This window comes from Armigeres subalbatus, chromosome 2 (assembly GCF_024139115.2).
Source record: "Armigeres subalbatus isolate Guangzhou_Male chromosome 2, GZ_Asu_2, whole genome shotgun sequence".
NCBI classification, from domain to species: domain Eukaryota; kingdom Metazoa; phylum Arthropoda; class Insecta; order Diptera; family Culicidae; genus Armigeres; species Armigeres subalbatus.
In genome coordinates, this window is record NC_085140.1 from 192,523,573 (window position 1) to 192,547,452 (window position 23,880).

At 41.3% G+C, this 23,880-nt stretch overlaps 1 protein-coding gene and 1 long non-coding RNA gene across 2 annotated transcripts in view; both read left to right on the plus strand.

Annotated features, from left to right (window-relative positions):
- LOC134211429 (four and a half LIM domains protein 2-like) overlaps positions 1 to 23,880 on the plus strand; it is a 589,158-nt gene that overhangs the window by 141,717 nt on the left and 423,561 nt on the right. The window lies entirely within an intron of this gene.
- LOC134211431 (uncharacterized) lies at positions 8,997 to 12,149 on the plus strand. The gene is made up of 2 exons (XR_009979020.1): positions 8,997 to 9,994; positions 11,719 to 12,149. It is a non-coding gene; the product is annotated as an uncharacterized LOC134211431 (long non-coding RNA).

Consider the following 23,880-nt stretch of genomic DNA (forward strand, 5'->3'; position numbering starts at 1 on the left):
ATAATCATGGCCATGAATAGTTTCCCAGGTTAGCATAAGCCCATTTAGTTTCCCGTCCAACCCGAATGTAGTTTTATAAATAAAAGTTGAACTAGAAGATCTGGATGCCAATTGATTTTATTTGCAGCATTTCCGTTTAGAACACACTGTTCTCGTACGTTTTAGTCTTTTCGTTGGTAGATTGGTTATTTCAGACTTCTATTCCTCTTCGGTCAGTGAGTATTGGGTTGAGCGAGCTTAAGGGAGTACGAGGGGCAATAAGGGATAAGCGGAGCGAGTTTGGGTTTCCGTTGGTTTGGCAAGCTGTTTGGGAGATTCAGCCAGCAACCGTTCGAGGATTTCCCCTGAGGTATTGTCTCAAGAAAGTCGAGCAAAACAACAGACTGGTGGTCTCTCACACGTGAGAGTGGCGCTACAAGCCACCAAGGTTTATCAAGTACCTCATACGATTTTGCGAACGGTTATAAAATAAATTGACTGGATCTGTTGAAAATCGTACCCCGGCTGTTACACCCGGCACTCCGCATGACACCTTCTAGCGCAATGTTGAACAACAGGCACGAAAGTCCATCACCTTGCCTTAGTCCCCGGCGCGATTCGAACGAACTGGAGTGTTCGCCCGAAATCTTCATACAGTTTTGCACACCATCCAACGTTGCTTTGATCAGTCTGGTAAGCTACCCAGGAAAGCTGTTCTCGTCCATAATATGTTCTAAATATGTTTCAAATATAATGGCAATGTGCACCTTATGAACTGATAGGAAGTTGAATAATGTATCTTCCTTTCCTTTTAAAGAGCGGGTATTCCCATTTGAAACTTTCAAAGAATTGTTTGGACCCATTATCATGAGATGCAATTGTTCATTTAGAAAATCAAAGTTGGAAGCAGACATGCTACCTAACGCTACCTAACGTTAGAATGAACGTTATTTTCCGTTGAAGAGTGGATATGAAAATCATTCATGGTTGGTAAATTTTAGAAATGATTTCGATGCTTGGCGATTGGCCGGTCGAGCAATTCATTCCCACCATAATCAACGTACCAATTTTTCAAACATGCCTACCTATGCAACTATGCAACGTTAAAGTGCCATATATTTGATGATATTTGGGTGGACTTAGAAATCTAACCATTCAGACTGAATTGTGAGTAGAATAATTACCTAGATAACATGTTCTTACCATAATCATGGGTAGGACAATGCTTTGACTGCCCCACCCAGGAACATTCATGCGTAAGACATGTCCCATATTTGTCCTACACCCAAAAAACAAATCTGACAATTATTGCACGGTGTAAAAAAATGGATTATTATCGAAGTTTCATGTACCTCTGATTTTTTTTCACAGAAAGTTAGGCAAGGTTATTAGAAATGAGGTACGGGGTGTTTTAAAATATTTCATCGACGATTTTTTGAAAAAAGTGATTTTTATTGTTTTCTTCTCTAATATACCGTACAAAAAGTCAATTGATAACCCAATAAAGGATCAATCGTTGTAATTAATCCTCAAATTGAAAATGTACACATTTGTAGACTTTTTTGAGTAGAAAATCTATCTTGAAATAGATCTAAATATTCGAAAAATATCAATTTCTGTAATTCAAGCCTTCCTAAACTATGTTTTTATTTATTTTTTTCTATTTTTGCTTTATTTTCATTTTTTTAACAATTATCATCTTTTTCCAGCCCAAATATGGTTCTCTATTGAATGTTGTAATCACATTTCTTTCATCCGATATTTGCACTATGAGACCAGCCTATTGTCAGTCTGCCATATTTTAAAGGGTTCATATTTTCCTCTATATACAGTGTCTCATCATTTGTGGTGTACATACCATGTACAATAACCTTACCGAATATTGTTCGCAGCACATTTTGCTCGAAAGCCCTAAAACCTTACTGGCCTGCTTCTTATAATTACCACGCTTCATGTCCGAAATAGGCTATTGGATAGAGTTACACAGATAAAACTCCATTTCCGGTTGCATGTTACGGAAACTATATTGTTGCTATAAGCACAACTGTCTTACATTTGATTGATTCCATATTTGTGTGGGTCATTCATACTTTTATGAGCAGTAATCTGGTAAGCTGTAAAAAACCCTTCTTGCACCCAAGTAATAATTATGATTTTATAATGAAGATAGCGATTTACTCTTTATGTGTGCTTTAAACCGTTATACATAAGTAGCTACAACAATGTTACTAGGGATCATTATCCCATTTTACAAGCATTCCAATGTGAACTATTTCTTCAACGCTTCCAATCATCTCCTGTACATCCTCTTATTTTTATTTCTATCCGTAGCAATGTACTTCATACTGGTACTGTGAGTGGATATGTCCTTTCTCACCATCTCTATCTTCAGTGAGACAAAAGTCTCCACCACTACTCTGCGATCGTTTCATAAGGAGCTTAATTTCATCTGCAAAACCTAGGAGCATATGCATAAGCTCTACCAAGATTAAGTACATTGTTTGTGCTAAGAAAGTAAAGGGGATATGTTTGAAGATGTATAAACAAAATTTACCTTTGAAATGCTGACAAACACTAACAATGCTGTAAACACTGGCAATGACGTTTCCTATGAAGAATGTCTGCTTTAAATAGGGTTACCTCTGGCGTACATAACCAGTTTTAAGACTAAGTTAGGTCTCGTACAATACAGGTGAAGAAAAATAATTCAGATGGAAACGAAATTCGCTTTTTATAATTTCTCAATTCTCCGGGTGGGCAATTACGGACATGAAACGTTAAAAGCAGCCTAGGATACTTTCAGATTTTTTTTAGCGAAAGATGCAGCGTGCAATACTCGGTGAGAGGCCAAAAAAAGATATGTGGCTCATGCGCATGAAATTACAAGCAAAATCTATCATCAAAGGAGAGAACATTCTGAATCTCATAAAATACGGCGCACTCCAATGGGCAGGTCATCTGATAAAAATGTCAGAAGATAGAATTACAAAACCAATATTCATCAGAGAACAATATAGATGCCAGAGTTAGATTATTGTCTCAGCAAAGATTTCAAAACATAAAAAATAACACTTTAGAAACGCTTGAACCTTAAAAATGTTTTTCAATATTTTATACCCGTGTCAAGATAGGTTAACTATATAGATACGAGAAAGGCAATAAGGCTTCAAATGTGTATATAATCAGTTTTGAGGGGTAAATTACAATGATTGATCCAATGTTGGGTTATCAATTGACTTTTTTTACGGTATATTGGAGAAGAAAAAAAAAATTAACTTTTTTCAAAAAATCGCCGATGAAATATTTTAAAACACCCCGTACCTCATTTCTAATGACCTAACTTTCTGTGAAAAAAAATCAGAGGTACATGAAACTTCGATAATAATCAATTTTTTTACACCGTGATATTGTATAAAATCTTGGCTATACAGCTCTGTAAGCTTTTAATACAGATATTGTATTAAAATAATACAAATCTGTATGATTTTAATACAACATTTGTATTAAAATTTTCCGGAATTAAATATGCCAAATTATTATACAGTTACTGTGCTGTATAAGGTTCTTATGCAAAACTGTTTTAAAATCTGCCATCCGCTGGTTAGGTGTACCCACTCCCGGCGTCACTGAAAGTGATCGATATACATATTGCTCTTTTTGTAAAAGATTGCTATAACCTAATAACTGGTCGCAGTGGCAAACCCAAACAGGAAGAAAAACCCTGGGTGTTACACTTGATTTGGCACTCACATTTCGCATACACTATAACCACATGATCTCTAGAGCCAACCGGCAGCTCGGGTTTATTTTCAAAATAACTAAGGAATTTCGTGACCCGCTATGCCTCTCTGTTCTGTGAGGTCAATACTCGATTCGAATGCCGTTGTATGGTTTCCGTATCAAGCTACTTGGATCGCTAGGATCGAAGCAATTCAACACAAATTCGTCAGATTTGCTTTACGTGGTCTTCCCTGGCGTGATCCTCTAAATTTGCCACGATATGAAGATCGCTGTAGACTTCTTGGAATCGAAACCCTTGAGCAAAAAAGGAAATGCTCACAAGCTGTATTCGTTGCAAAAATACTGTTAGGAGAGATCGATTCGCCGACCATCTTGTCTCAGCCTATGTGCTCCGGAGCGGGTCCTTCGACAACGAGAGTTTCTAAGACTTCATGCCAGGAACTCAGACTATGGATTACATTACCCAATTAGGTTTATGTCAAGGAGCTTCAACGAATTTTACGAGCTCTTCGACTTCAACACATCTGCTGCAACCTTCAAGCGTAGCCTTCAAGTCAGTCAACATGGAGCAGAAGAAGAGTGAATGTGATCTTGTTGCAAGCAAATCTGATGAGCATAAGTGTCAAAAAAGTGATTTTGTATTGTGGTTTTGGGATCAGTATTTTGGCCATAACTTCTGATCCTATTGTTCGTTCCGGCCAATTTTAAATAGGAAACAATGGGACAAGATTCTTCGTCGAATGCAATCCGTTGCGAGTAAATCGGTTAAGGGTAAGTACACCCGATTCTGTTTTTGCACGGCCGTGTAAAAAAATCCCATACAAGTTGCTCCATCTTGCATGATTCGTTGAGAAATCATAAAACTTTTTTTTACACAGATTTTCAAATTTTGAACCGAAAACTTTTTTTTACACGGAACGCATTTTTCGTGGAAAAAAAGAATCGGGTGTACGAAAAATGAGCTAGAGTTTTTGTGCATACACACACACAGACATCACCTCAATTCGTCGAACGGAGTCGATTGACATATAAAACTATGGGTCTCCATGCCCTCTATGAAAAGTTTGTTTTTGGAACGAACATATACCCTTTACGTATACTTTATATACGAGAAAGGCAAAACCAAATTAAACCACTCAGTAGTGGTACTGCCTTTCTCGTATTTAGCCAAGACACCAACCTTTTCCGTTTAGTTCACCATTTTCTTTATCAATTTTAAACGCAATGACCGATCGTTATCAAATTCAACAGCGATCAACACGTCCACCTTACGTATGCAACTTGTTGCGAGAAAATCGGTTAAGGATTACTGTATGAAAAATTAACTAAATTTTATTTTTAATTTAAATTATGGGTCTACGAGCCTTCTATAAAGAATTTATTTTCTTAGTGAAACGATAGCCTTTCGGTACAACTTTATTGTACGAGAAAAACAAAAGGATACCAAACATTTATTTTCCATACGCAGTTACAAGTTGCATTGATTTTTCAAAGTTGTCCAAATTAGGTTGTTCACCCTACTTAACATGGTGCAATAAATATCACAACCTCTCAAGAAGTGAAAAAAGATAAGTGGGTCTGTTCAAATATTACGTAACGCAGAGGGGGTGGCGGTTGTTTAATTTTTGTTACGATTTGTTACACAAAATTTGGGGGGGTGGGTGTGATTGCACCCTAGCCCAGCAGGGTAAATTGGCACAACTTGCCAATGAGGCACGCCGCATGAAGCTTGAGATCCTGAGACTGAGTGAAGTCCGTTGGTCAAACTTTGGAGAACACAGAACGCCGTCGGGACAAGTTCTGCTATATTCTGCTTTACGAGGTGAACACGCTCCCCGGCATCGCAGAGTTGGCTTCCTACTAAGCGCTCAGACACGACGATTCAACACACGCCGACTGGAAGATGCCACGGTGAAACGGTCCTTCGTTGAAGAACTGGAGACGCGTGCTGCTGATATTCAGGAAGGTGGCAGCGTGGAAGACCAATGGACCGCCATCAAGAATGCCTTCATCACCACCAGCGAGAATAATCTGGGCGAACTGCGCACCCAAAGAAAACAATGGATCACCGATGAGACCTGGAGGAAGATAGAGGAGCGAAGAGAAGCCAAAGCCGCGATAGAGCGATCGAAAACCAGAGGAGCCAAAGTCTTAGCCCGTCAACGATACGCGGCTCTTGAGAAGGAAGTAAAACGCTCATGTCGACGGGACAAGCGAGCGTGGGCAGACTCTCTGGCCGACGAAGGAGAGAGAGAGCCGCCGCAACCGGGGACATTCGCCTCCTCTACGATATCTCACGACGCTTAAGCGGGGCGAAGATGAATGCAACGATGCCTGTGAAAGACGCGAATGATCAGTTATTGATCGACCCAACTGACCAGCTGAAACGCTGGTTCGATCACTTCGAACAACTTTTTCAAGTGCCAGCCAGGCCATCACCACCTCGGCATGATCTGCCTAGGATCCGACGTATAACACGCGTCAATACCGAAGCTCCATCACTGCTAGAGATTCAACAGCCATCCAAAGCATGAAATCAAATAAAGCCCCAGGGGTCGACCGCATATCAGTCGAGATGCTCAAAACTGACCCCATGACATCCGCTCAACTACTGCATCGTTTATTTCGTAATATCTGGGACACCGCAACTTTCCCGGTCGACTGGCTGCAAGGTATCTTAGTGAAGGTGCCCAAAAAGGGTGACCTGACTGTATGCGATAACTGGCGAGGCATTATGTTGCTGTGTACCGTTCTCAAAGTCCTGTGCAAAATTATCCTAGCCCGGATTCAGGAGAAGATCGATGCGAATCTCCGGCGGTAGCAAGCCGGATTCCGTACTGGAAGATCCTGTGTGGACCATATTGTCACGCTCCGCATCATTTTGGAGCAGGTCAACGAATTCCAAGAGTCCCTTTACTTGGTATTCAATCCGTCAGTCCGTCTCAATCACGAGAATATGTGGGGTACCCTGAGACGCAAGGGGGTTCCTGAGAAAATCATCGGCCTCATTGAAGCGCAGTGCGAGGCCTTTTCGTGTAGAGTGCTGCACAATGGGGTCCTGTCCGCCCCTATCCGGGTCGTAGATGGTGTGAGGCAAGGATGTATTCTCTCACCGTTACCGTTCCTCATCGTAATCGACGAGATTCTGGTCGATGGGATTGACCGTGAACCAAACCGCTGGCTGTTATGGCAGCTTATAACCATTGAGCACCTAAACGACTTCGAAAAGGCTGATGACGTTGCACTCCTCGCGCAACGGCGCTCTGATATGCAGAGTAAGCTCAATGACCTTGCTGAGCGCTCCTCTTCGGCAGGTTTAGTCATCAATGTCAATAAAACCAAATCGTTAGATGTAAACACGGTGACCCCTTCCAGTTTCACAGTAGCCGGGCAACCAGTGGAGAATGTTGAAATCTTCCAATATCTTGGTAGCCAAATGGCGTCAGACGGCGGTACCAAGATCCACATAGGCGCACGGATCAAGAAAGCAATGGCTGCCTTTGCGAGTTTAAGAAATATCTAAGAAAAGAAAAACAGGCAGATAAGTGAACGCACCAAATTATGAATTTTCAACTCTAACGTCAAATCTGTGCTGTTATACGCTAGCGAAACATGTTGTGTATCAGTGGAGAACACTCAACGGCTGCAGGTGTTCATTAACAGATGCCTGCGGTATATAATTCGGGCCTGGTGGCCTCACAACTGGATCTCAAACAACGAGCTCCATCGTCGTTGGCACCAGAGGCCGATAGCAACAGAAACTCGGGTTCGGAAGTGGGGCTGGGTCGGCCACAATCTACGTAGGGGCGGAAACGAAATCTGTAAGCAAGCATTAGACTGGTACCAAGCGGGACATCGCAGCAGAGGCAGACCCAGAGGCTCATGGCGGTGAAGCCTCAATAAAGAAATATAAGAAGTCGACCGAAATCTAACCTGGCAACAGGTTAAAGCGATAGCCGGGCAACGCTCAGGATGGAGATCTTTCAAGTCGGCCCTTTGCACCACCGGAGGTGTACAGGATCCATAAGAAGTAAGAAGGTGTGATTGCATAGAGAAAATATATTTGAAAATGTTTAAAAATGTTTATTACCCTTGAAATAGCTAAAAAAAATATACAAAGCATAATAATGTATTGTAACTTGTTTCAAATCCTACTAAAATCAAGATTTTTTTCAAAAAAATATTTGTTACGCGTTATTGAGGGGGAGAGGGCTAGTTTTGAAAATTGTTACAGATTGTTACGAGGGGGTGGGGGTTCTCAAATGGACGTTTGTCGCGTTACATAATATTTTAACAGACCCAGTATTTTTTTTATATTTATCAGGGATTGAATCCAATAGAGAGACATACCGCGAAAGATTTTTTTCGCAAGCTGTCATGATAAAGAACTGATTCAGGAGGCTAAACCTCATGATAAATTTCTTTAAAAAAGCTCCAAACGCGGGTATCACTGGTTCTCATGGTGCATTCTAACTATTATTCTGCACAGCTGAGCGAGAACAATGTGAGAATCATCACTTATCGTTGGGGGCTGCCTATCCAATTCTGTTTTTCGCACTTTTTTCTTAGGTTTGATAAATTTGTTATCGTGGCTTTTTATGACTCGGAACAGTTTTATCTTTCTTTGGTTATCTATTGAGAGCGATTTCTGCAAACCCTGATATTTATTCATCCACTTTCAGACCCGACGAACTTCGTTTCGCCTAAAATTGATTCATTCTCTGAATAGTTCTCGAGTTATGCAGAAATTTCTGTTTCATTTGTATGGGAGCCCTTTCCAAAGGGGGAGGGGGTCTCGAACCATCTTAAGAATTTTCCCCGGTCCCAAAAACCTCTGCATACAAATTTTTACGCCGATCGGTTCAGTAGTTTCGGAGTCTATAAGGTTCAGACAGACAGAAATTCATTTTTATGTATATAGAAGAAGAAGATTGACGAAAATACAAAGATACAAACTAGATAGGAAATTCCGAACTAATCCGACCTAAACTCTGTGTTCGGTTCTACATTTCTATCAAGCTATAAAAACATTATTTGTCTTGATGACAAATACTCTTCTGGGCTCACCGAAATCATGGGTTGGTTTGACTAAACTGCAGGAATCTGATTTGAATTTTTGTTTTTTAAAATGGACCAGATCTTCCCTTCCATTACGGAACTTTGATCAAAGATGCATGTTTCTTGAATTTCGATCAATATACTCAGAACTTAATACAAATGGAATTTTCCTCATCTTATTTCTATCTTAACATTTTTTCATGTTTTTTTAGTAAACGAGAAAGGTACCTATATCGCAAGGTGGCTTAAGCGGGATGTTTATTTGATTTCTTGGAATTTCCCTTTCCTCCCATCCACTGTATCCCCGCCCGGAGAGGGCGAGGCTTGCAAGTCTGCGATCAACGTCACTCTGCGCTGTGTGTATCGCAGCCAGCAGTCAGCAGTATTGTTTAGCAGCTTGAACGAGTCAGTCCCCTCGCCGATCGATGTGTTGATGTGTGTTTTCGGTGTTTTCATGTTGTGATGGGTATCGGGAAATCTAAGCCCGCATCAAGCAAGAGATCCTCTCGCCACGGAGTAGGTTATCATGGCTCCAATGCACAGAAAGGCAGCTGGTCCCAATATATGGTTAGTTCCCAACCTGCGGCGCCAACCCACTTGAACGCAAATCGAGCTCTGGAAACGGCTCTGTCAGCGAACAATGCTCAACAACGTCACCACTATCACACAAAGCCCCCGGCTTCTAAGCTACCGGCAGTCCACCATCATCAAACCTATCCGAGCAAAGCGGTGGAAACAGCCTATTCGACCACTACCGTGAATCATCCCGGTCGGAAGCAACGCAACCAGCAGCACCATAATCAGAAAAATCAACCAAAGACAGCGAGAACTGACAGCAGAGCGGGGAAAGCGAAGATTGACTATCGCAACAGGGAGTGTGCAGTGTGTGGCCACAACGGCCACCCGCCAGAAAAATGCCACCACCGACACCAAAGTTGCCACATTTGCCTCCGCCCAGGACACTTGGCATCGGTTTGCACTCAGAAATCGCACAGCGCCGGTAGTCGTTATCGGCCTCACTGAGCGAGTTTTTGAGTGTGCAAGAATTGAGAGAGCTATACAGAACGAGCGAGCGTTGGACTTATTCCGAGCAGTGTTTGTGTTGACGGTGGAGAATTTGATTTCCAACACTCATCGAACTGACCATTGCACACGTCGTGTTTTAGTTTTAATCTAGATGTATTAGCAGACGACAGTGACCCGGTTCCGGATATAAGTATGATAACCGTTCCCTTAGTGGAGGTAGCACCAATAGTGAAGGTGGTGGGGTTTTAATTTGTTTTGGTTGATGCATCTTGCTAATGAATCTAAAAATTAAAGTAGCAAATTGTGGCTCATAATTTATATAAAACATGACAATAGCTTTTTTCGATGTGTTTGGAAAAATACCGTTTTTGATTGTGTATATTCGTTTTTGATTTTATAAATCTTGCAAATTTCGGTTGGATTCAATGACTTTTTCCTGCTTGTGAAAATGGATTGTAATGGATTTAATGCTTCATTATACTTGAATTATATTGCAGACTCACCGTTGGAAAACATTACCGAAAATCGGTATAATATTATAGGGGAACGTTTTGCACTTCATCCCATCGCTCTTATTTCCATCCTATCAAAACACAGCAATGAAAAGGAATTTGGTTTGTTTCTTATTTTTGTGATTTTTTTTAGCAGTGTTAGCAAAAACAAGCGACGAGATTGGTGCTGTATTTTTTCGTTTTGCGATAAGATGAATATATGTTCAGTGAGATGGAAAACAGAACAATTCCCTAATTCAATTTATAATTTTTAAATTTTCAAATGTTTGAATTTTTTTTTAAATTTTAAAATTTTTAAGGTTTTTGGAATTTTAATTTTAAAATTTTTAAATTTTTAAGTTTATAAATTTTTAATTTTTCAGATTTTAAAATTTTTTATTTTAAAATTTTTGAATTTTTAAATCTTTTACTTTTAAGATTTTAAATTCTTAAATTTTTTAATTTTTCAATTTTTTAATTTTTTGATTTTTCAATGTTTAAATTTTTATTTTTTTTTGTTTTAACTTTTTTTTATTTATTTTTTTTTTAAATTTTTAAGATTTTAAGTCTTTAAATTTGAAAAAAAAATTATTTAATGTTTTTAAGGTTTTAAATTTTTAATGTTTAATTTTTCAATTTATAAAATTTAAATTCTCCTTTTTTTATTTTTTTTTAACTTTTTAAGTTTTTAAATTTCAAAACTTAAAAATTTGGAAAATTTTAAATTTTTAGGTTTTTAAAATTAAAATTCCAAAATTTTACAATTTTGAAATTCTAAAATTTAAAATTATTTTTTAATTTCTAAATTTTAAGATTTTCAAATTTTTCTAACTTTTTTTAATTTTAAAATTTAATAATTTTCAAGTTTTTAAAATTTTAATTTTTAATTTTTAAAATTCAAAACCAGTAGGACAATACTGGTCTCACTTTTATTTGCTTCCTATGCAAATTTGCGGATTCGAAAGGGATTTATATTAACATAAACAAAGTTCACTCTGGGGACTATTTCTGCTCTGGCATTTTATTTCTTGATGTTTTCTATTGAAAATACTCATTAGCTTAAATTCAAACAATCATCATCCATGCCGCAAATTTGGTCCTGAATTTCGATGCTTAAACTTTCAAAGAAAATTCGCGTAGTAATTTTCTACAATACTCTGTTTAAAATAGTCCCTGGATTGCACAGTCTAACGGCATATCACACTCGGAAGAGGCGAAAAAATGTGAAAACGGTCAATTGTATAGTACAGGAAAGGAAAAAAGAATAACATCTTTATTCTGACGTGGTACAATTTTAATTACCTTCACCTATTTATGGTCATTTTTATTTCCTGAAACACTCGAAAAAAGCTCTGTCGATAACACATATTCACCAATAAATTTACGTATTTATGTATTTGTAACTTGTTACTTGCTATTGCAGATACCGGCGGACTGGATTTAGACTGATCAGCTCCATGCAGCTCTAATAGTATCATCGGTTACGATATTATTCTATACATAGTTATTAAAATCTAATATAAGCACCGTCCTCGGTGGTGACAATGGTTTTGGCGGGGAGAGGGAGTTAAGATTGGGTAACTGACAGCCTGCAGGTCTGATGTCGAAACTATTCAAAAAGGACTCTTATAATTTAGTTTTCTCGGCCTCAGGTACATACAATTCGTTTCTCAGGTATTCTTAGCTCTTATCCTTCTTATCGCCATAATCCTTCTTTAAATCGCATCACGCATTTTCAATGATGACGAAGTGATGGTTTTCTGTCAGACTAAGGCTGCTAAGGCTGTTTATTAGTACTCACTCAACCATATCTGATATATTGACAATACATATTCATGTTTCAAAATAAAATAACTGTGTTATTATTTTTTCCCTAAAACAAATATTTTTATTATTCATGCAAACCAAGTTGAAGTACTCTCTCCAACAAACATTGGAGACTGATAAAGGGCTTATTTAGGTCAGAAGAGGCTTCTACAGCTTATAAACAAGCTTTCGAAGAACCTAAGTGAACGTTGGTCCTCCATCTGCTTCGCGAAATTCAATTCAGTATCCAATCCAATCTAAATCTAATTCAAATCCAATCCTAATCCAATCCAAATCCAATCCAATCCAAATTCAATCCAAATCAAATCCAAATCCAATCCAATCCAAATTCAATCCAAATCAAATCCAATCCAAATCCAACAAAAATCCAATCCAAATCCAATTCAAATCCAATCCAAATCCAATTAAAATCCAATCCAAATCCAATCCAAATCCAATCCAAATCCAATCCGTCAATCAATCCAGGTCAATCCAAATCCAGTCAAATCCCATCCAGTCCAGTTCAAATCAATCCGAATCAATTCAAATCCAGTCAAATCTGGTTCAAATCCAGTTCAGTCCAGATCGAAGTCAATCCAGTCAGGTCCAGTCGATCAGTCAGTCAAGTCCAGTCCCGATCCAGGTCCAGATCAGATCCAGATCCAGATCACTTCCAGTCCAGAGTCGATCAGTCCAAGATCAGTCAAATCAGTCTGGTCAGTCCAGATCAGTCAAGTCAGTCAGGTCAAGTCCAGGTTCCAGTCAGTTCAGTCCAGAGTCAGGTCAAGTTCAGATCAGTCCAGTCAGATCGGTCGAGTCAGTCCAGGTCAGTCCAGGTCAGTCAGAGTCCAGTCAGATCAGTCCAAGATCCAGTCAGTCCAGTCCGATCAGGTCAGTCAAGGTTCAGTCAGATCCAGTCCAGTTCAAGTCAGATCCAGTCAGTCAAGTCAGTTCAGATCAGTCAGATCCAGTTCAGGTCCAGTCCAAGTCAGTCCAGGTCAGTCAAGTCAGTCAGGTCAGTCCAGTCAGTCGGTCCAGGTCCAGTCAGATCAGGTCAGTCGGTCAGAGCCAGTCCAGATACTGTCCAGGTCAGTCAGTCCAGTCGATCCAGTCAGGTTCGGTCCAGATCAAGTCAGATCCAGTCCAGGTCAGTCCAGTCAGTCAGGTTCAGTCCAGATCATCGATCAGTCCGATCCAGCAAAGTCAGGTCAAGATCCAGTTCAGATCAGTCAGGTCAGGTCAGTCAGATCAGTCCAGGTCAGTCCAGATCCAGTCCAGTCCAGTCAAGGTCAGTCCAGGTCGATCCAGTCCAGTCAGTTCAGTCCAGTCAGGTCAGTCCAGGTCCAGTTCAGATCCAGTCAAGTCAGTCAAGTCCAGTCCAGATCGAGTCCAGATCGAATTCAGTCAGATCCAGATCAGTCCAGATCCAGTCAGTCAGGTCCAGATCCAGGTTCAGATTTCCGAGTCAAATCAGTCCAGTCAGTTCCAGTTCGATCCAGTCAAGTCAGTCCAGATCCAGATCCAGATCGAGTCGATTCAGTCAGGTCAGTCAGATCCAGTCAGTCCAGATCCAGTCCAAATTCCAGTCAGTCATTCAGTCCAGATCCAGTCAGTCAAATCGGTCCAGTCAGTCCAGGTCAGTCCAGTCCAGATCCAGTCCAGGTCAGTCCAGGTCAGTTCGGTCCAGATCCAGTCAGATCCAGGTCGGTCAGGTCCAGTCAAGATCCAGGTCAGTTCCAGATCCAGTCAGGTTCCAAGTCGGTCAGATCAGTCAGGTCAGATCAGAGTCAGGTCCAAGTCAGTCGAGGTCCAGTCCAGTCAGTCCAGGTCAGTCCAGATCCAGGTCAAGTCGGTCCAGATCCAGTCCAGATCGAGTCCAGGTCGGTCAGGTCCGATCCAGGTCAGTCAGATCCAGTCAAAGATCCAGTCCAGGTCAGTCCAGTCAGTCAGTCCGATCCAGTCAGGTCAGTCCGATCCAGTCCAGATCCAGTCCAGGTCCAGTCAGTCCAGTCAGTCAGTCAGTCGGTCAGGTCAGTCGATCGGTCCAGATCCAGTCTGTCAGTCCAGATGCAGTCAGGTCCAGTTCAGATCAGTTCAGGTTCCAGCTCAGATCCAGTTAAAGTCAGTCAGATCCAGTCCAGGTCTAGTTCAGTCCAGTCCAGTCCAGGTCCAGTCAGATCCAGTCCAGGTCAGTCAGTTCAGGTCCAGATCCAGTCCAGATCGGTCAGACCAGTCAGATCCGGCCTAAGTTTGATCCAGGTCAGTCCATATCCAGTCCAGGTCAGTCCAGATCAGTCCAGATCCAGTCCAGATCCAGTCAGGTCAGTCGGTTCCAGTCAGGCTCAGGTCAGATCCAGTCAGATCCAGTCCAGGTCAGTCAGATCAGTCGGATCCAAGTCAGGTCAGTCAGTTCAGATCCAGTCCAGATCCAGTCAGGTCAGTCCAGTCGAATCCAGTTCAAGTCAGTCAGGTCAGTCAGATCGGTCAGATCAGATCCAGGTTCAGTCAGATCCAGTCCAGATTAGGTCCGATCAGGTCAGTCAGGTCAGATCCAGTCCAGGTCAGTCAAATCCAGTCCAGGCCCAGTCCAGATGATCAGGTCAGTCAGATCCAGTCAGATCGGTCAGATCCAGTCCAGATCCAGTCCAGGTCAGTCAGATCAGGTCCAGATCAGTCCAGGTCAGTCCAGATCCAGTCCGGTCGGTCAGATCCAGTCAGATCCAGTCCAGATCAGTCCAGATCCAGTCCAGGTCAGTCCAGATCCAGTCAGATCCAGTCAGATCAGTCGATCCAGTCAGGTCAGTCCAGATCAGTCCAGTTCCAGTCAGGCTCAGATCCAGATCAGTCAAACACAGTCAAGTCCAGGTCGGATCGATCAGATCCAGTCCAGTTCAGATCCAGTCCAGGTCAGTTCGATCCAGTCAGTCAAGTCGGTTCAGAATCCAGTCCAGGTCAGTCAGTCAGTCCAGTCCAGATCCAGTTCAGATCCTGTCAGGTCCAGTCCAGTTCAGATCCAGGTTCAGTCCAGATAAAGATCCAAATTAGGTCCAGATCAGATCGAAGTCAGGTCCAGGTCCAGTCAATCCAGTCAGGTCAGTCCAGGCCCAGTCCAGATGCTGTCCAGGTCAGTCGGGCCAGTCGGTCAGGTCAGAGTCAGGTCCGATCCAGGTCAGTCCAGAGTCAGTCAGATCAGTCAAGTCAGTCCAGATCGATCCAGTCAGTCCAGATCCAGTCAGATCCAGTCAGATCCAGTCAAGATCCAGTCAAGTCAGTCCAGAGTCCAGATCGATCAGTAAGATCCAGGTCCAGATCAGTCAGATCCAGTCAGGTCAGTCAGATCCAGTCCAGATCCAGTCCAGGTCAGTCAGATCGGTCAGATCAGTCAGATCAGTCCAGATCAGTCAAATCCAGTCCAGATCCAGTCAGATCCAGTCAGATCAGTCGGTCAGATCCAGATCAGTCAGATCCAGTCAGATCCAGTCCAGATCCAGTCCAAGTCAGTCCAGATCGGTCAAGTCCAGTCAAGTCAGTCCAGATCCAGTCAAGTCGGTCAGATCCAGTCCAGATCAGGTCAGATCCAGGTCCAGTCAGATCAGGTCCAGATCCAGTCGAAGTCAGTCCAGGTCAGTCAGGTCAGTCCAGGTCAGTCCAGATCAGTCCAGATCCAGTCCAAGTCCAGTCAAGTCGATCGGTTCCAAGGCTCAGTCCAGATCAGTCAGATCAGTCAAGATCCAGTCCAGGTACAGTCAGATCCAGTCGGATCCAAGTCCAAATCCAGTCAGTTCAGATCAGTCCAGATCCAGTTCAGGTCAGTCCAGTCCAGATCGGTTCAGATCAGTCCAAATCCAGTTCAGATCAAATCAGGTTCAGTCCAGATAAAGTCCAGGTTAGGTCCAGATCAGATCGAGTCAGATCCAGATCCAGTCAGGTCCAGGCCAGAGCAGTCCAAATACTGTCAAATCCAGTCAAGTCAGTCCAGATCAGTCCAGGTCAGTCCAGATCCAGTCCAAGTCAGTCCAGATCCAGTCCAGGTCAGTCCGAGTCGATCCAGGTCAGTCCAGATCAGTCAGATCAGTCCAGATCCAGTCCAGGTCCAGTCCAGATCAGTCCAGATCCAGTCAGATCCAGTCAGGTCCAGTCCAGATCCAGTCCAGGTCAGTCCAGATCCAGTCCAGATCGGTCAGTCCAGTCCAGATCCAGTCAGATCAGTCAGGTCAGTCCAGATCCAGTCCAGATCCAGTCCAGATCCAGTCCAGATCCAGTCAGATCCAGTCCAAGTCAGTCAGATCAGTCAGATCTGATCCAGGTCAGTCAATCAGTCCAGATCAGTCCAGGTCAGTCAGATCCAGTCCGGATCCAGTCCAGTCAGATCCAGTCCAAGTCCAGGTCAGATCAGGTCAGGTCAGTCCAGATCAGGTCCAGATCCAGTCCAGGTCAGTTCAGGTCAGTCCAGTCAGATCCAGTCAGTCCAGATCAGTCGAGTCAGTCAGTCGGTCCAGATCGGTCCAGGTCAGTCCAGTCAGTCCAGATCCAGTCAGATCGGTCCAGATCAGTTCAGGTCCAGTTCAGATCCAGTCAGGTCTAGTCCAGTCCGTTTCAGATCCAGTCCAGGTCAGTCCAGTCAGTCAGGTCAGTCCAGATCAATCCAGTCAATCAGTCCAGTCGATCAGTCCAGTCAGGTCAGTCCAAGTCAGTCGATCCAGTCAGGTCCAGGTCAGTCCAGTCAGTCCAGATCCAGTCAGGTCAGTCCAGTCAGTCAGGTCAGTCCAGATCCAGTCCAGATCCAGTCCAAGATCAGTCCAGATCCAGTCCAGATCAGTCGATCAGTCCAGTCCAAGATCCAGTCAGATCCAGTCAAATTCAGTCAAATCGGTCAAATCGATCCAGTCAAATCCTAATCCAGTCGGTTTCAAATCAGGTCCAGATCCAGTCAGTTCAGATCTTATCCAAATCCATTTCAAATCCTATCCAAATCCAATCCAATCCAATTCAAATACGTTTCCAATCCAATCTAGTTCAAATCGAATCCACATTCAATTCAAATTGAATCCAAACCCAATCCAAATTCAAATCCAAATCCAAATCCAAATTCAAATCCAAATCCAAATCCAATCCAAATCCAAATCAAATCCAAATCCAATCCAATTCAAATCTAATCCAAATAAAATTCAAATCCATTTCAAATCCAATCTAAATCCAATTCAAATCCAATCCAATTCAAATCTAATAGAAATCCATTTCAAATCCAATCCAAATCCAATCCAAATCCAATCCAAATCCAATCCAAATCCAATCCAAATCCAATCCAAATCCAATCCAAATCCAATCCAAATCCAATCCAATTCAAATACATTTCCAATCCAATCTAGTTCAAATCGAATCCACATTCAATTCAAATTGAATCCAAACCCAATCCAAATCCGTTCCAATTCTAATCAAACTTCATTCCAAATCCAATCTACTCACTTCGAGCTCCTTATTTTTTACAGTGAGAAGTGAGAAATGAGAAATGAAAATTGAGACGTCTCTCTTCTTACTCCTAATTTCTTACTTTTCAAATGACCTATTCGGCCAAATGTCTTATTCGACCAAATGTCCTATTTGGCCAAATGACCGTTTCGGCCTAACGACCCTTTCGGCTAAATGACCATTTCGGCGTCATGACCCTTTCGGCCAAATGACCCATTCGGCCAAATGACTTTCGGCCTAAAGGTCTATTCGGCCAAATGGTATATACGGCCAAACAACTTTCGGCCAAATGGCTTCCGGCCAAACGACCCTTCCCCTCGATTTCGTCACCACCGATACAAACTCGTGGTGGGAGCCGAATAGCACAACTTACACTGATTTGGTTGCAGCAACTTCAATATGACCAAATTTTGTTGTACATGAGTTGAGTTAATGTAACTTTTCAACAACATATGTGCTGCGTGGGTGGCTGACATTTTCCTCTCTTGAGCCTCTTCCTGTCATGTACTTCGTCCAATCCGATTAACTTCGCTTTTCAGTCTGATGGAGGCTTCCTCCATCTTCTCAAAGTTACGTGCCATAATATCAATGTCATCGGTGAAACCAAATAGCTAGACGACCTTCGTGAAAATCGTACCACACGCACGAAAGACCATCGCCTTGCATGACCCTCTGCGCGTTTCGAAGAATGCCCTCTGAAACTCTAATTACGCACATCACTCAATCCATATCGTTGCCTTCACTATTAGATTATCCGGAAATCCGTGTTCGTGCATGCGTTGCCATAGCTGGTCCCGATCGATTGTATCATTTATTTATTTGTTTAAGCCAACAGACTCACTAAGCGCCAATGATTTGATTCTTAATACTAATTTACAAAACTATTTGAATTGTATTTTCACAAGCAACTCGTAAGCTAAGTACTGACAAAAATTAACTTCGATAAGTCTAATAAGTTCATGGCTCCAAGTAACTTGTTTCACGATGTACGAACTCTCGATACAGCAATCCCGCAGGCCACGTTGATTCCATTAGTGGTCTTTCTTCCAGTTGACGCCAATTTTGGAAGATACGTATTGCAGGTTCTTAATGTTCCTCCATCGCGGTATCAGCTTAATAACGTATATGGCTCATCGTTCAATCGTAGAGAATTGCAAACCATTTCACGGAAGACTTCAGTGCCAGTGGAAACATGTTATAAGACTCTTATTTTGTGGTCCCGGAACCGCTCAGTTCCAGAAGGGAACTGGTCTAAACTGGCATAAATTGCTGGTCTAGTTACGGCAGCCGTCTAGGGCGGGCACAGAAGGCCTCTTTGGCTCCGGGTCTTTGGTATGGGGAGGCTTTAGGGAGCGTAAAGAACCTGACCAGAAAACTGAAATATGAAAAAAGGGTTTTATTACAGACAGGGAATCAATTTTTCTTCGATGCGCATGCGAAACAAGCGACAAAAGAGAACCAACGACAAAGCTTTGTTTTTGTCGGAGATAATAATGACAAAGATCCGAAATTTTTTGTCAGCAACAAAAGAGAAGGCAATTTTGTTGCTAACTTTTCATCCCGTTATTTTGTATTGTCCCTACAGCAAATCTCACTTTTAAGCTATCATAGTTTCTGCTTTTATGGAAATATTCGAGAATCTAACATTGATTACAAAAATAGCCTCGTATTCTCGGAAATATCAGAGCATGCAAGCCAAATGATTCTTGTCATATTGTGTTTGGGTTCTGACAAAGGCTTGTTGCGAGGTGCGTTTGTCAGTAACAAACTCTGTTGACGACAAAGGGTATATTATTAGGCGTTGCTCGAATATTGATTCCCTGATTACAGAGCAAAAACTCAAAGATGTAGTCCAATCGGGTTGTACGCAAAAGTGACGCAGGACTACGTAGCTATACGAAATGGATGGGGTATTTGTCATCATAGTTTGTGACTCGTTATCAACATTGATATTTCACTCTTCCGCAAATGTCAGTATAAGCTCTTTCTTCCTCATCAAAGATTGGTGGCCCTGATAAGAGCCGTTTGTTTAAGTGGGTGCCACCGAAACAGTCAATTGTCGCAATAAACTCTTTCCTTCCATAATAGGTTGGTCCTGAAGCGGCGGGGTTAATGAAATTACTTCATTAGATATAAGAAAGTAAACGATGGTAAACGTTATTTTTTTTGTTTTGCACTTTTTTCCCAAGCAATTTCGTAAAACCAAATATACAAGAAAGGCAAAGCATTTTTCACGCTTATCACGCAATAATCTAACACATGAGATTTAAAATAATTATTACCAATGGGAAAAATATATCTTTGTCGTCTTTTTTCAACGAATTATAACTGAAAATCCTTCTTCCACATGAAACTTACGATCTGTTCGTAAAAAAAAAAAACATTTAAATTTTTATGGCTCAAATTCATCTACATGGGAAATAATAAGTAGAGCTCTTGTTAATAAACAGGAAAACATATAATTTGTTGGTGGCAATATAGTTGCCACTACCTTATAAATGTTTAAACCGCTCTTTGAGTAATCCCGATCAAAATTGCTTGCGCGCCGGAGAGCAGCTTTCTTGTATTCAATAAATTAAGCCCGTAAATTTAAATGGATGGCATCACTAACAGAAGCCAAGCTTCCACGCCAAACGCCAATGCCACCGAAACAGTCCATTTTTGCAATTAAACCTTTCTTTGCAGAAAATGCTGGTCCTGAGAAGAACCAATTTTCTTTCCCCAATGCGCCTTTCCAACAACTAACTGACACCACAATTTGTAATAAATTTACAGCATCGCCACTAGCGGCGAGGGATCGTAACAGTGCTATTTTTGTAGTCAACCCTTTCTTCATATAAATTGCTGGTTCGTTGAGGTTGGATGATCTGCAGCAACACACCGAGGACCACCACCAATGTGATGGATTTCCGTTGAAAATGTTACCAACGCCTGTGTCCGCTCCGCTTCGATGCGTCCGCTCTGCGTGACATCTTGTTCAAACTGAGGATTAGATCCAAACCAGCAAGTTGCTTGATTTTGATGACTGTGCTAGTGATGAATGTACGTGATTGGTTGGTCTAGCTATTTCTAAACTTTTTATCAATTATCGGTAATGAGTAGTTGAAAATTTGTATTTTCATATAAATACAATTAAACGTTGACTCACCCTTGATCGAATGGACCAAACAAATTGAAAATCCATCGAGAAACGGCTGATATATTAAAATTTAAAGTCTATCATGTTTTCGTGACGGTCCCCGATTTTCGCAATCGTAAAGTGTACCCGGATATAAAAAAAGACAGTCGTAATCCTACGTCAAAAATGTGTAATCATGGGAGACGTTGATGACAACTGTTAAGTTAAATACGCACGGTAGGCAGCAACAAGTGCGACGTATTTTTTACCATCAGATCGCATCGCAAGAAGCAGTCGGTGGCATTTTGCGTCATCGGTTTAAAAATAGATTGGTTTGCATGTATTAACTGATTTTGTTGATAGATGGCGTAATTTTAAAACAGTCAACATTTTAATAAGATCCTCTTGGGGTCGTTCAACAATGATGTCACAGGTTTTAGGGGGAAGGGGGTCTGTAATTTTGTGACACTACTATACTAGGTATACAAAAAAGTGTGACAGAGGAGGAGGGGGGTCTAGAAAGCTAAAACAATAGTGGACGTCATATTTTAATCGCCCCAGTCCGCCTCACCGACTGCTAAATCTCGCAACAGGCCTTATGGAGACACCTGAAAACACTTTGCTTTGTTCGTATTCAAGCAGCGGTTAAGGTAAGACGTGTTTTCTGTCGTCCAGACTCTTGCCAATCCCAAATGGCAGGTCGTTCTCAAGAATCAAAATTGCATATTCCGATACCAATATCTAATCAAACATTCGCTGCAAAAGCGGGCTCACACATCATCTCATATTCCAACCAAGCACTAATATTTGTGTTTATAATCTCCCTCTTCTTTGAGTATAGCAATCAATCTTGTGCAGATCAAATTGAAATTCAACGGAATCGAACAATGGCATCCAGAAATTTTTCTCAAATGAGTAATGCATCTCCACCTGTTAGATTCTCTGGGCAATCATTCCCACCTGGTACAGGCTACAGGATCCAAGAGTTAATGGTAATCAATCCCGGTCCTGGCTCTTCTGCGTCTCGTAGTTCTACGCACTCGAAAAGAACATCGACAACATCGAGTGTACCGTCAGCGACGCATGGATCTGGCAGACAGTCAACGGCTCATAGAACTGGCAGTTCCAGCTCAAGATCCAGTAATCCGGGAAATACGCAGAGCAAATCGAGAGTATCATCGGTACACCAGAGCATGGGCTCTGTCCAGAAACAGCCGTCATCCGGCTCAACGTCGATGCATGCGGGTGGACACGGCCAACTGAAGGTACCATCGGTCCGCCAAGATATGGTTTCTTCCCAGAAACAGCCGGTTCTTTATCAACAGAATATTTTTATTATGGTGCAGCGCAAACCAGAAAACTAATTTTGATTCATGTATTCCATAATCAACAATTTTTTAGAACAACTGTTTTCGGTTATTTCCATTCGTTTCAAATAAATAAAATTCGATAAATTCTAAATTACTAATTAAATTTTTGAATGAAATAGAATTAATTTATTGATCCATGAAACTGAAACCAGTAACGAACGCTCTAAGATAGCATACTAAACACATTTCTTCCAAAGCAAATAAATATCAAACTGTGAAAGGTTTATTATCTTGGCGTACAAGCAGATAATCGCCAAAAATAAACAGAATAATCTACCTATTAGTGATGCCGCTTGTGTATTATAAAACGTGATGAAAAAAAACAATAGAGAGGTCAAAGCATCACTTTATATCTTTATCTCTGAAAAAACCTTTCCATTGATGATTAATTATTATTGAGCGTCTTAGGGGAAATGTTGCAAAGTCAAAAGATTTTACTATTCCATTCACTTCCACTATAATCGCTTCGTATCAACAGATACGTATTTCGTTTTCTACTTGAGAACACTGTGAAAGTAAATAAAATAGTGAAGTCTTTCAATCTTTTCGTTTTTTGAATTTACTCTCGAGGGTGGTAATATTACGATTTTTTAATAACTCCGGAACGCAATGGGCAATCGGACCATTGAGCGAAAAACAAGACTGCGTTCCACGCCAAATGCAACATGCTGTGATCGAATCAAGTGGTGCTATTAAGTACCATAAAGTGAATTTCACACTTGTGTACACACATACATTGCTGCAATTCGAAGATTCGTGCATGGGTCAAGCTGATTGGTATAGCGGCTATAGGTCTCCGGACCTTTTATTAAAAACTCTGTCTTGGAATGATTATATTGCCCTTCGGCACCATTCTGTTGTACAAGATAGACAAAAATATTACTTACGTTACTTAAGGGAGTAGTACACTCTGGGGGCACGAAAAAAGGTGATTTTCGGATTTTCGTTTTTTGCTTGCATTATGCAACACCGTTGGCCACCGCATCATAGAGGCACACATTTGGAGCAAGAACGAAATCGATATTTTTTCCTGTCGTCGTGCACAGGATTTTTTATTGTGTTGTAAAATATTAATTGACAATGAAAATTGGTTTTCGGTCTCAAAAAAGAACATTAGAGCTTGTACTGTAGGTCCATTGTTTAGGATAAAGAGAAACGGCTACGATGTCAGAGATGTAGAATTCTAAAACTCAAATCGCGTTCAAATCGAACAAACCGTTTTGGTGTAATTATGTTCACCAAGTTGTAAAACATTGGACCATGCTTCACTTCTGGACCTGTAACTGGCCGAGGTTCTGCCAAATTGTACCAAGCGCCAACAAAAAATACCCATTTTTCTGCACAAGCTTTCGTTTAGCAGATTTAATTGCTCACAAATCGCTTTGAATATCCCTGTACCACATAAGTATAACAAACAAATTTGTGCATGAACTGATATGAAATGATTTCTCTTTTCCCGATACGAACAATATATCCAAAGCCAGTTAAAAAGACACTGGGTGCGTTTTGGCAGAACCCCGATCAACTGTGGAACGGAGTGTTTCATGACCTTTGCAATATAGTTGACATTCTTTTTTTTGTTGCTAAAACGAAATTTTTATTTTTCAAAACTTGCAGAGTGTACTACCCCCTTGAAATCTATCTAATCTTATCTCAACCTTGTTCAATCGATACTTCGAGGGCATTCTGAGAAACAGCATTACGTCAGTGGTGGAAACACTCGATTCACGAGTAAGAGACGAGTGCAAGTTGGCCTACCAAAAACACTAAATATGCGCGAACCTGCTGCCTGCCTTTTTTTCTGGTGCTTGCTTTGTTCGCA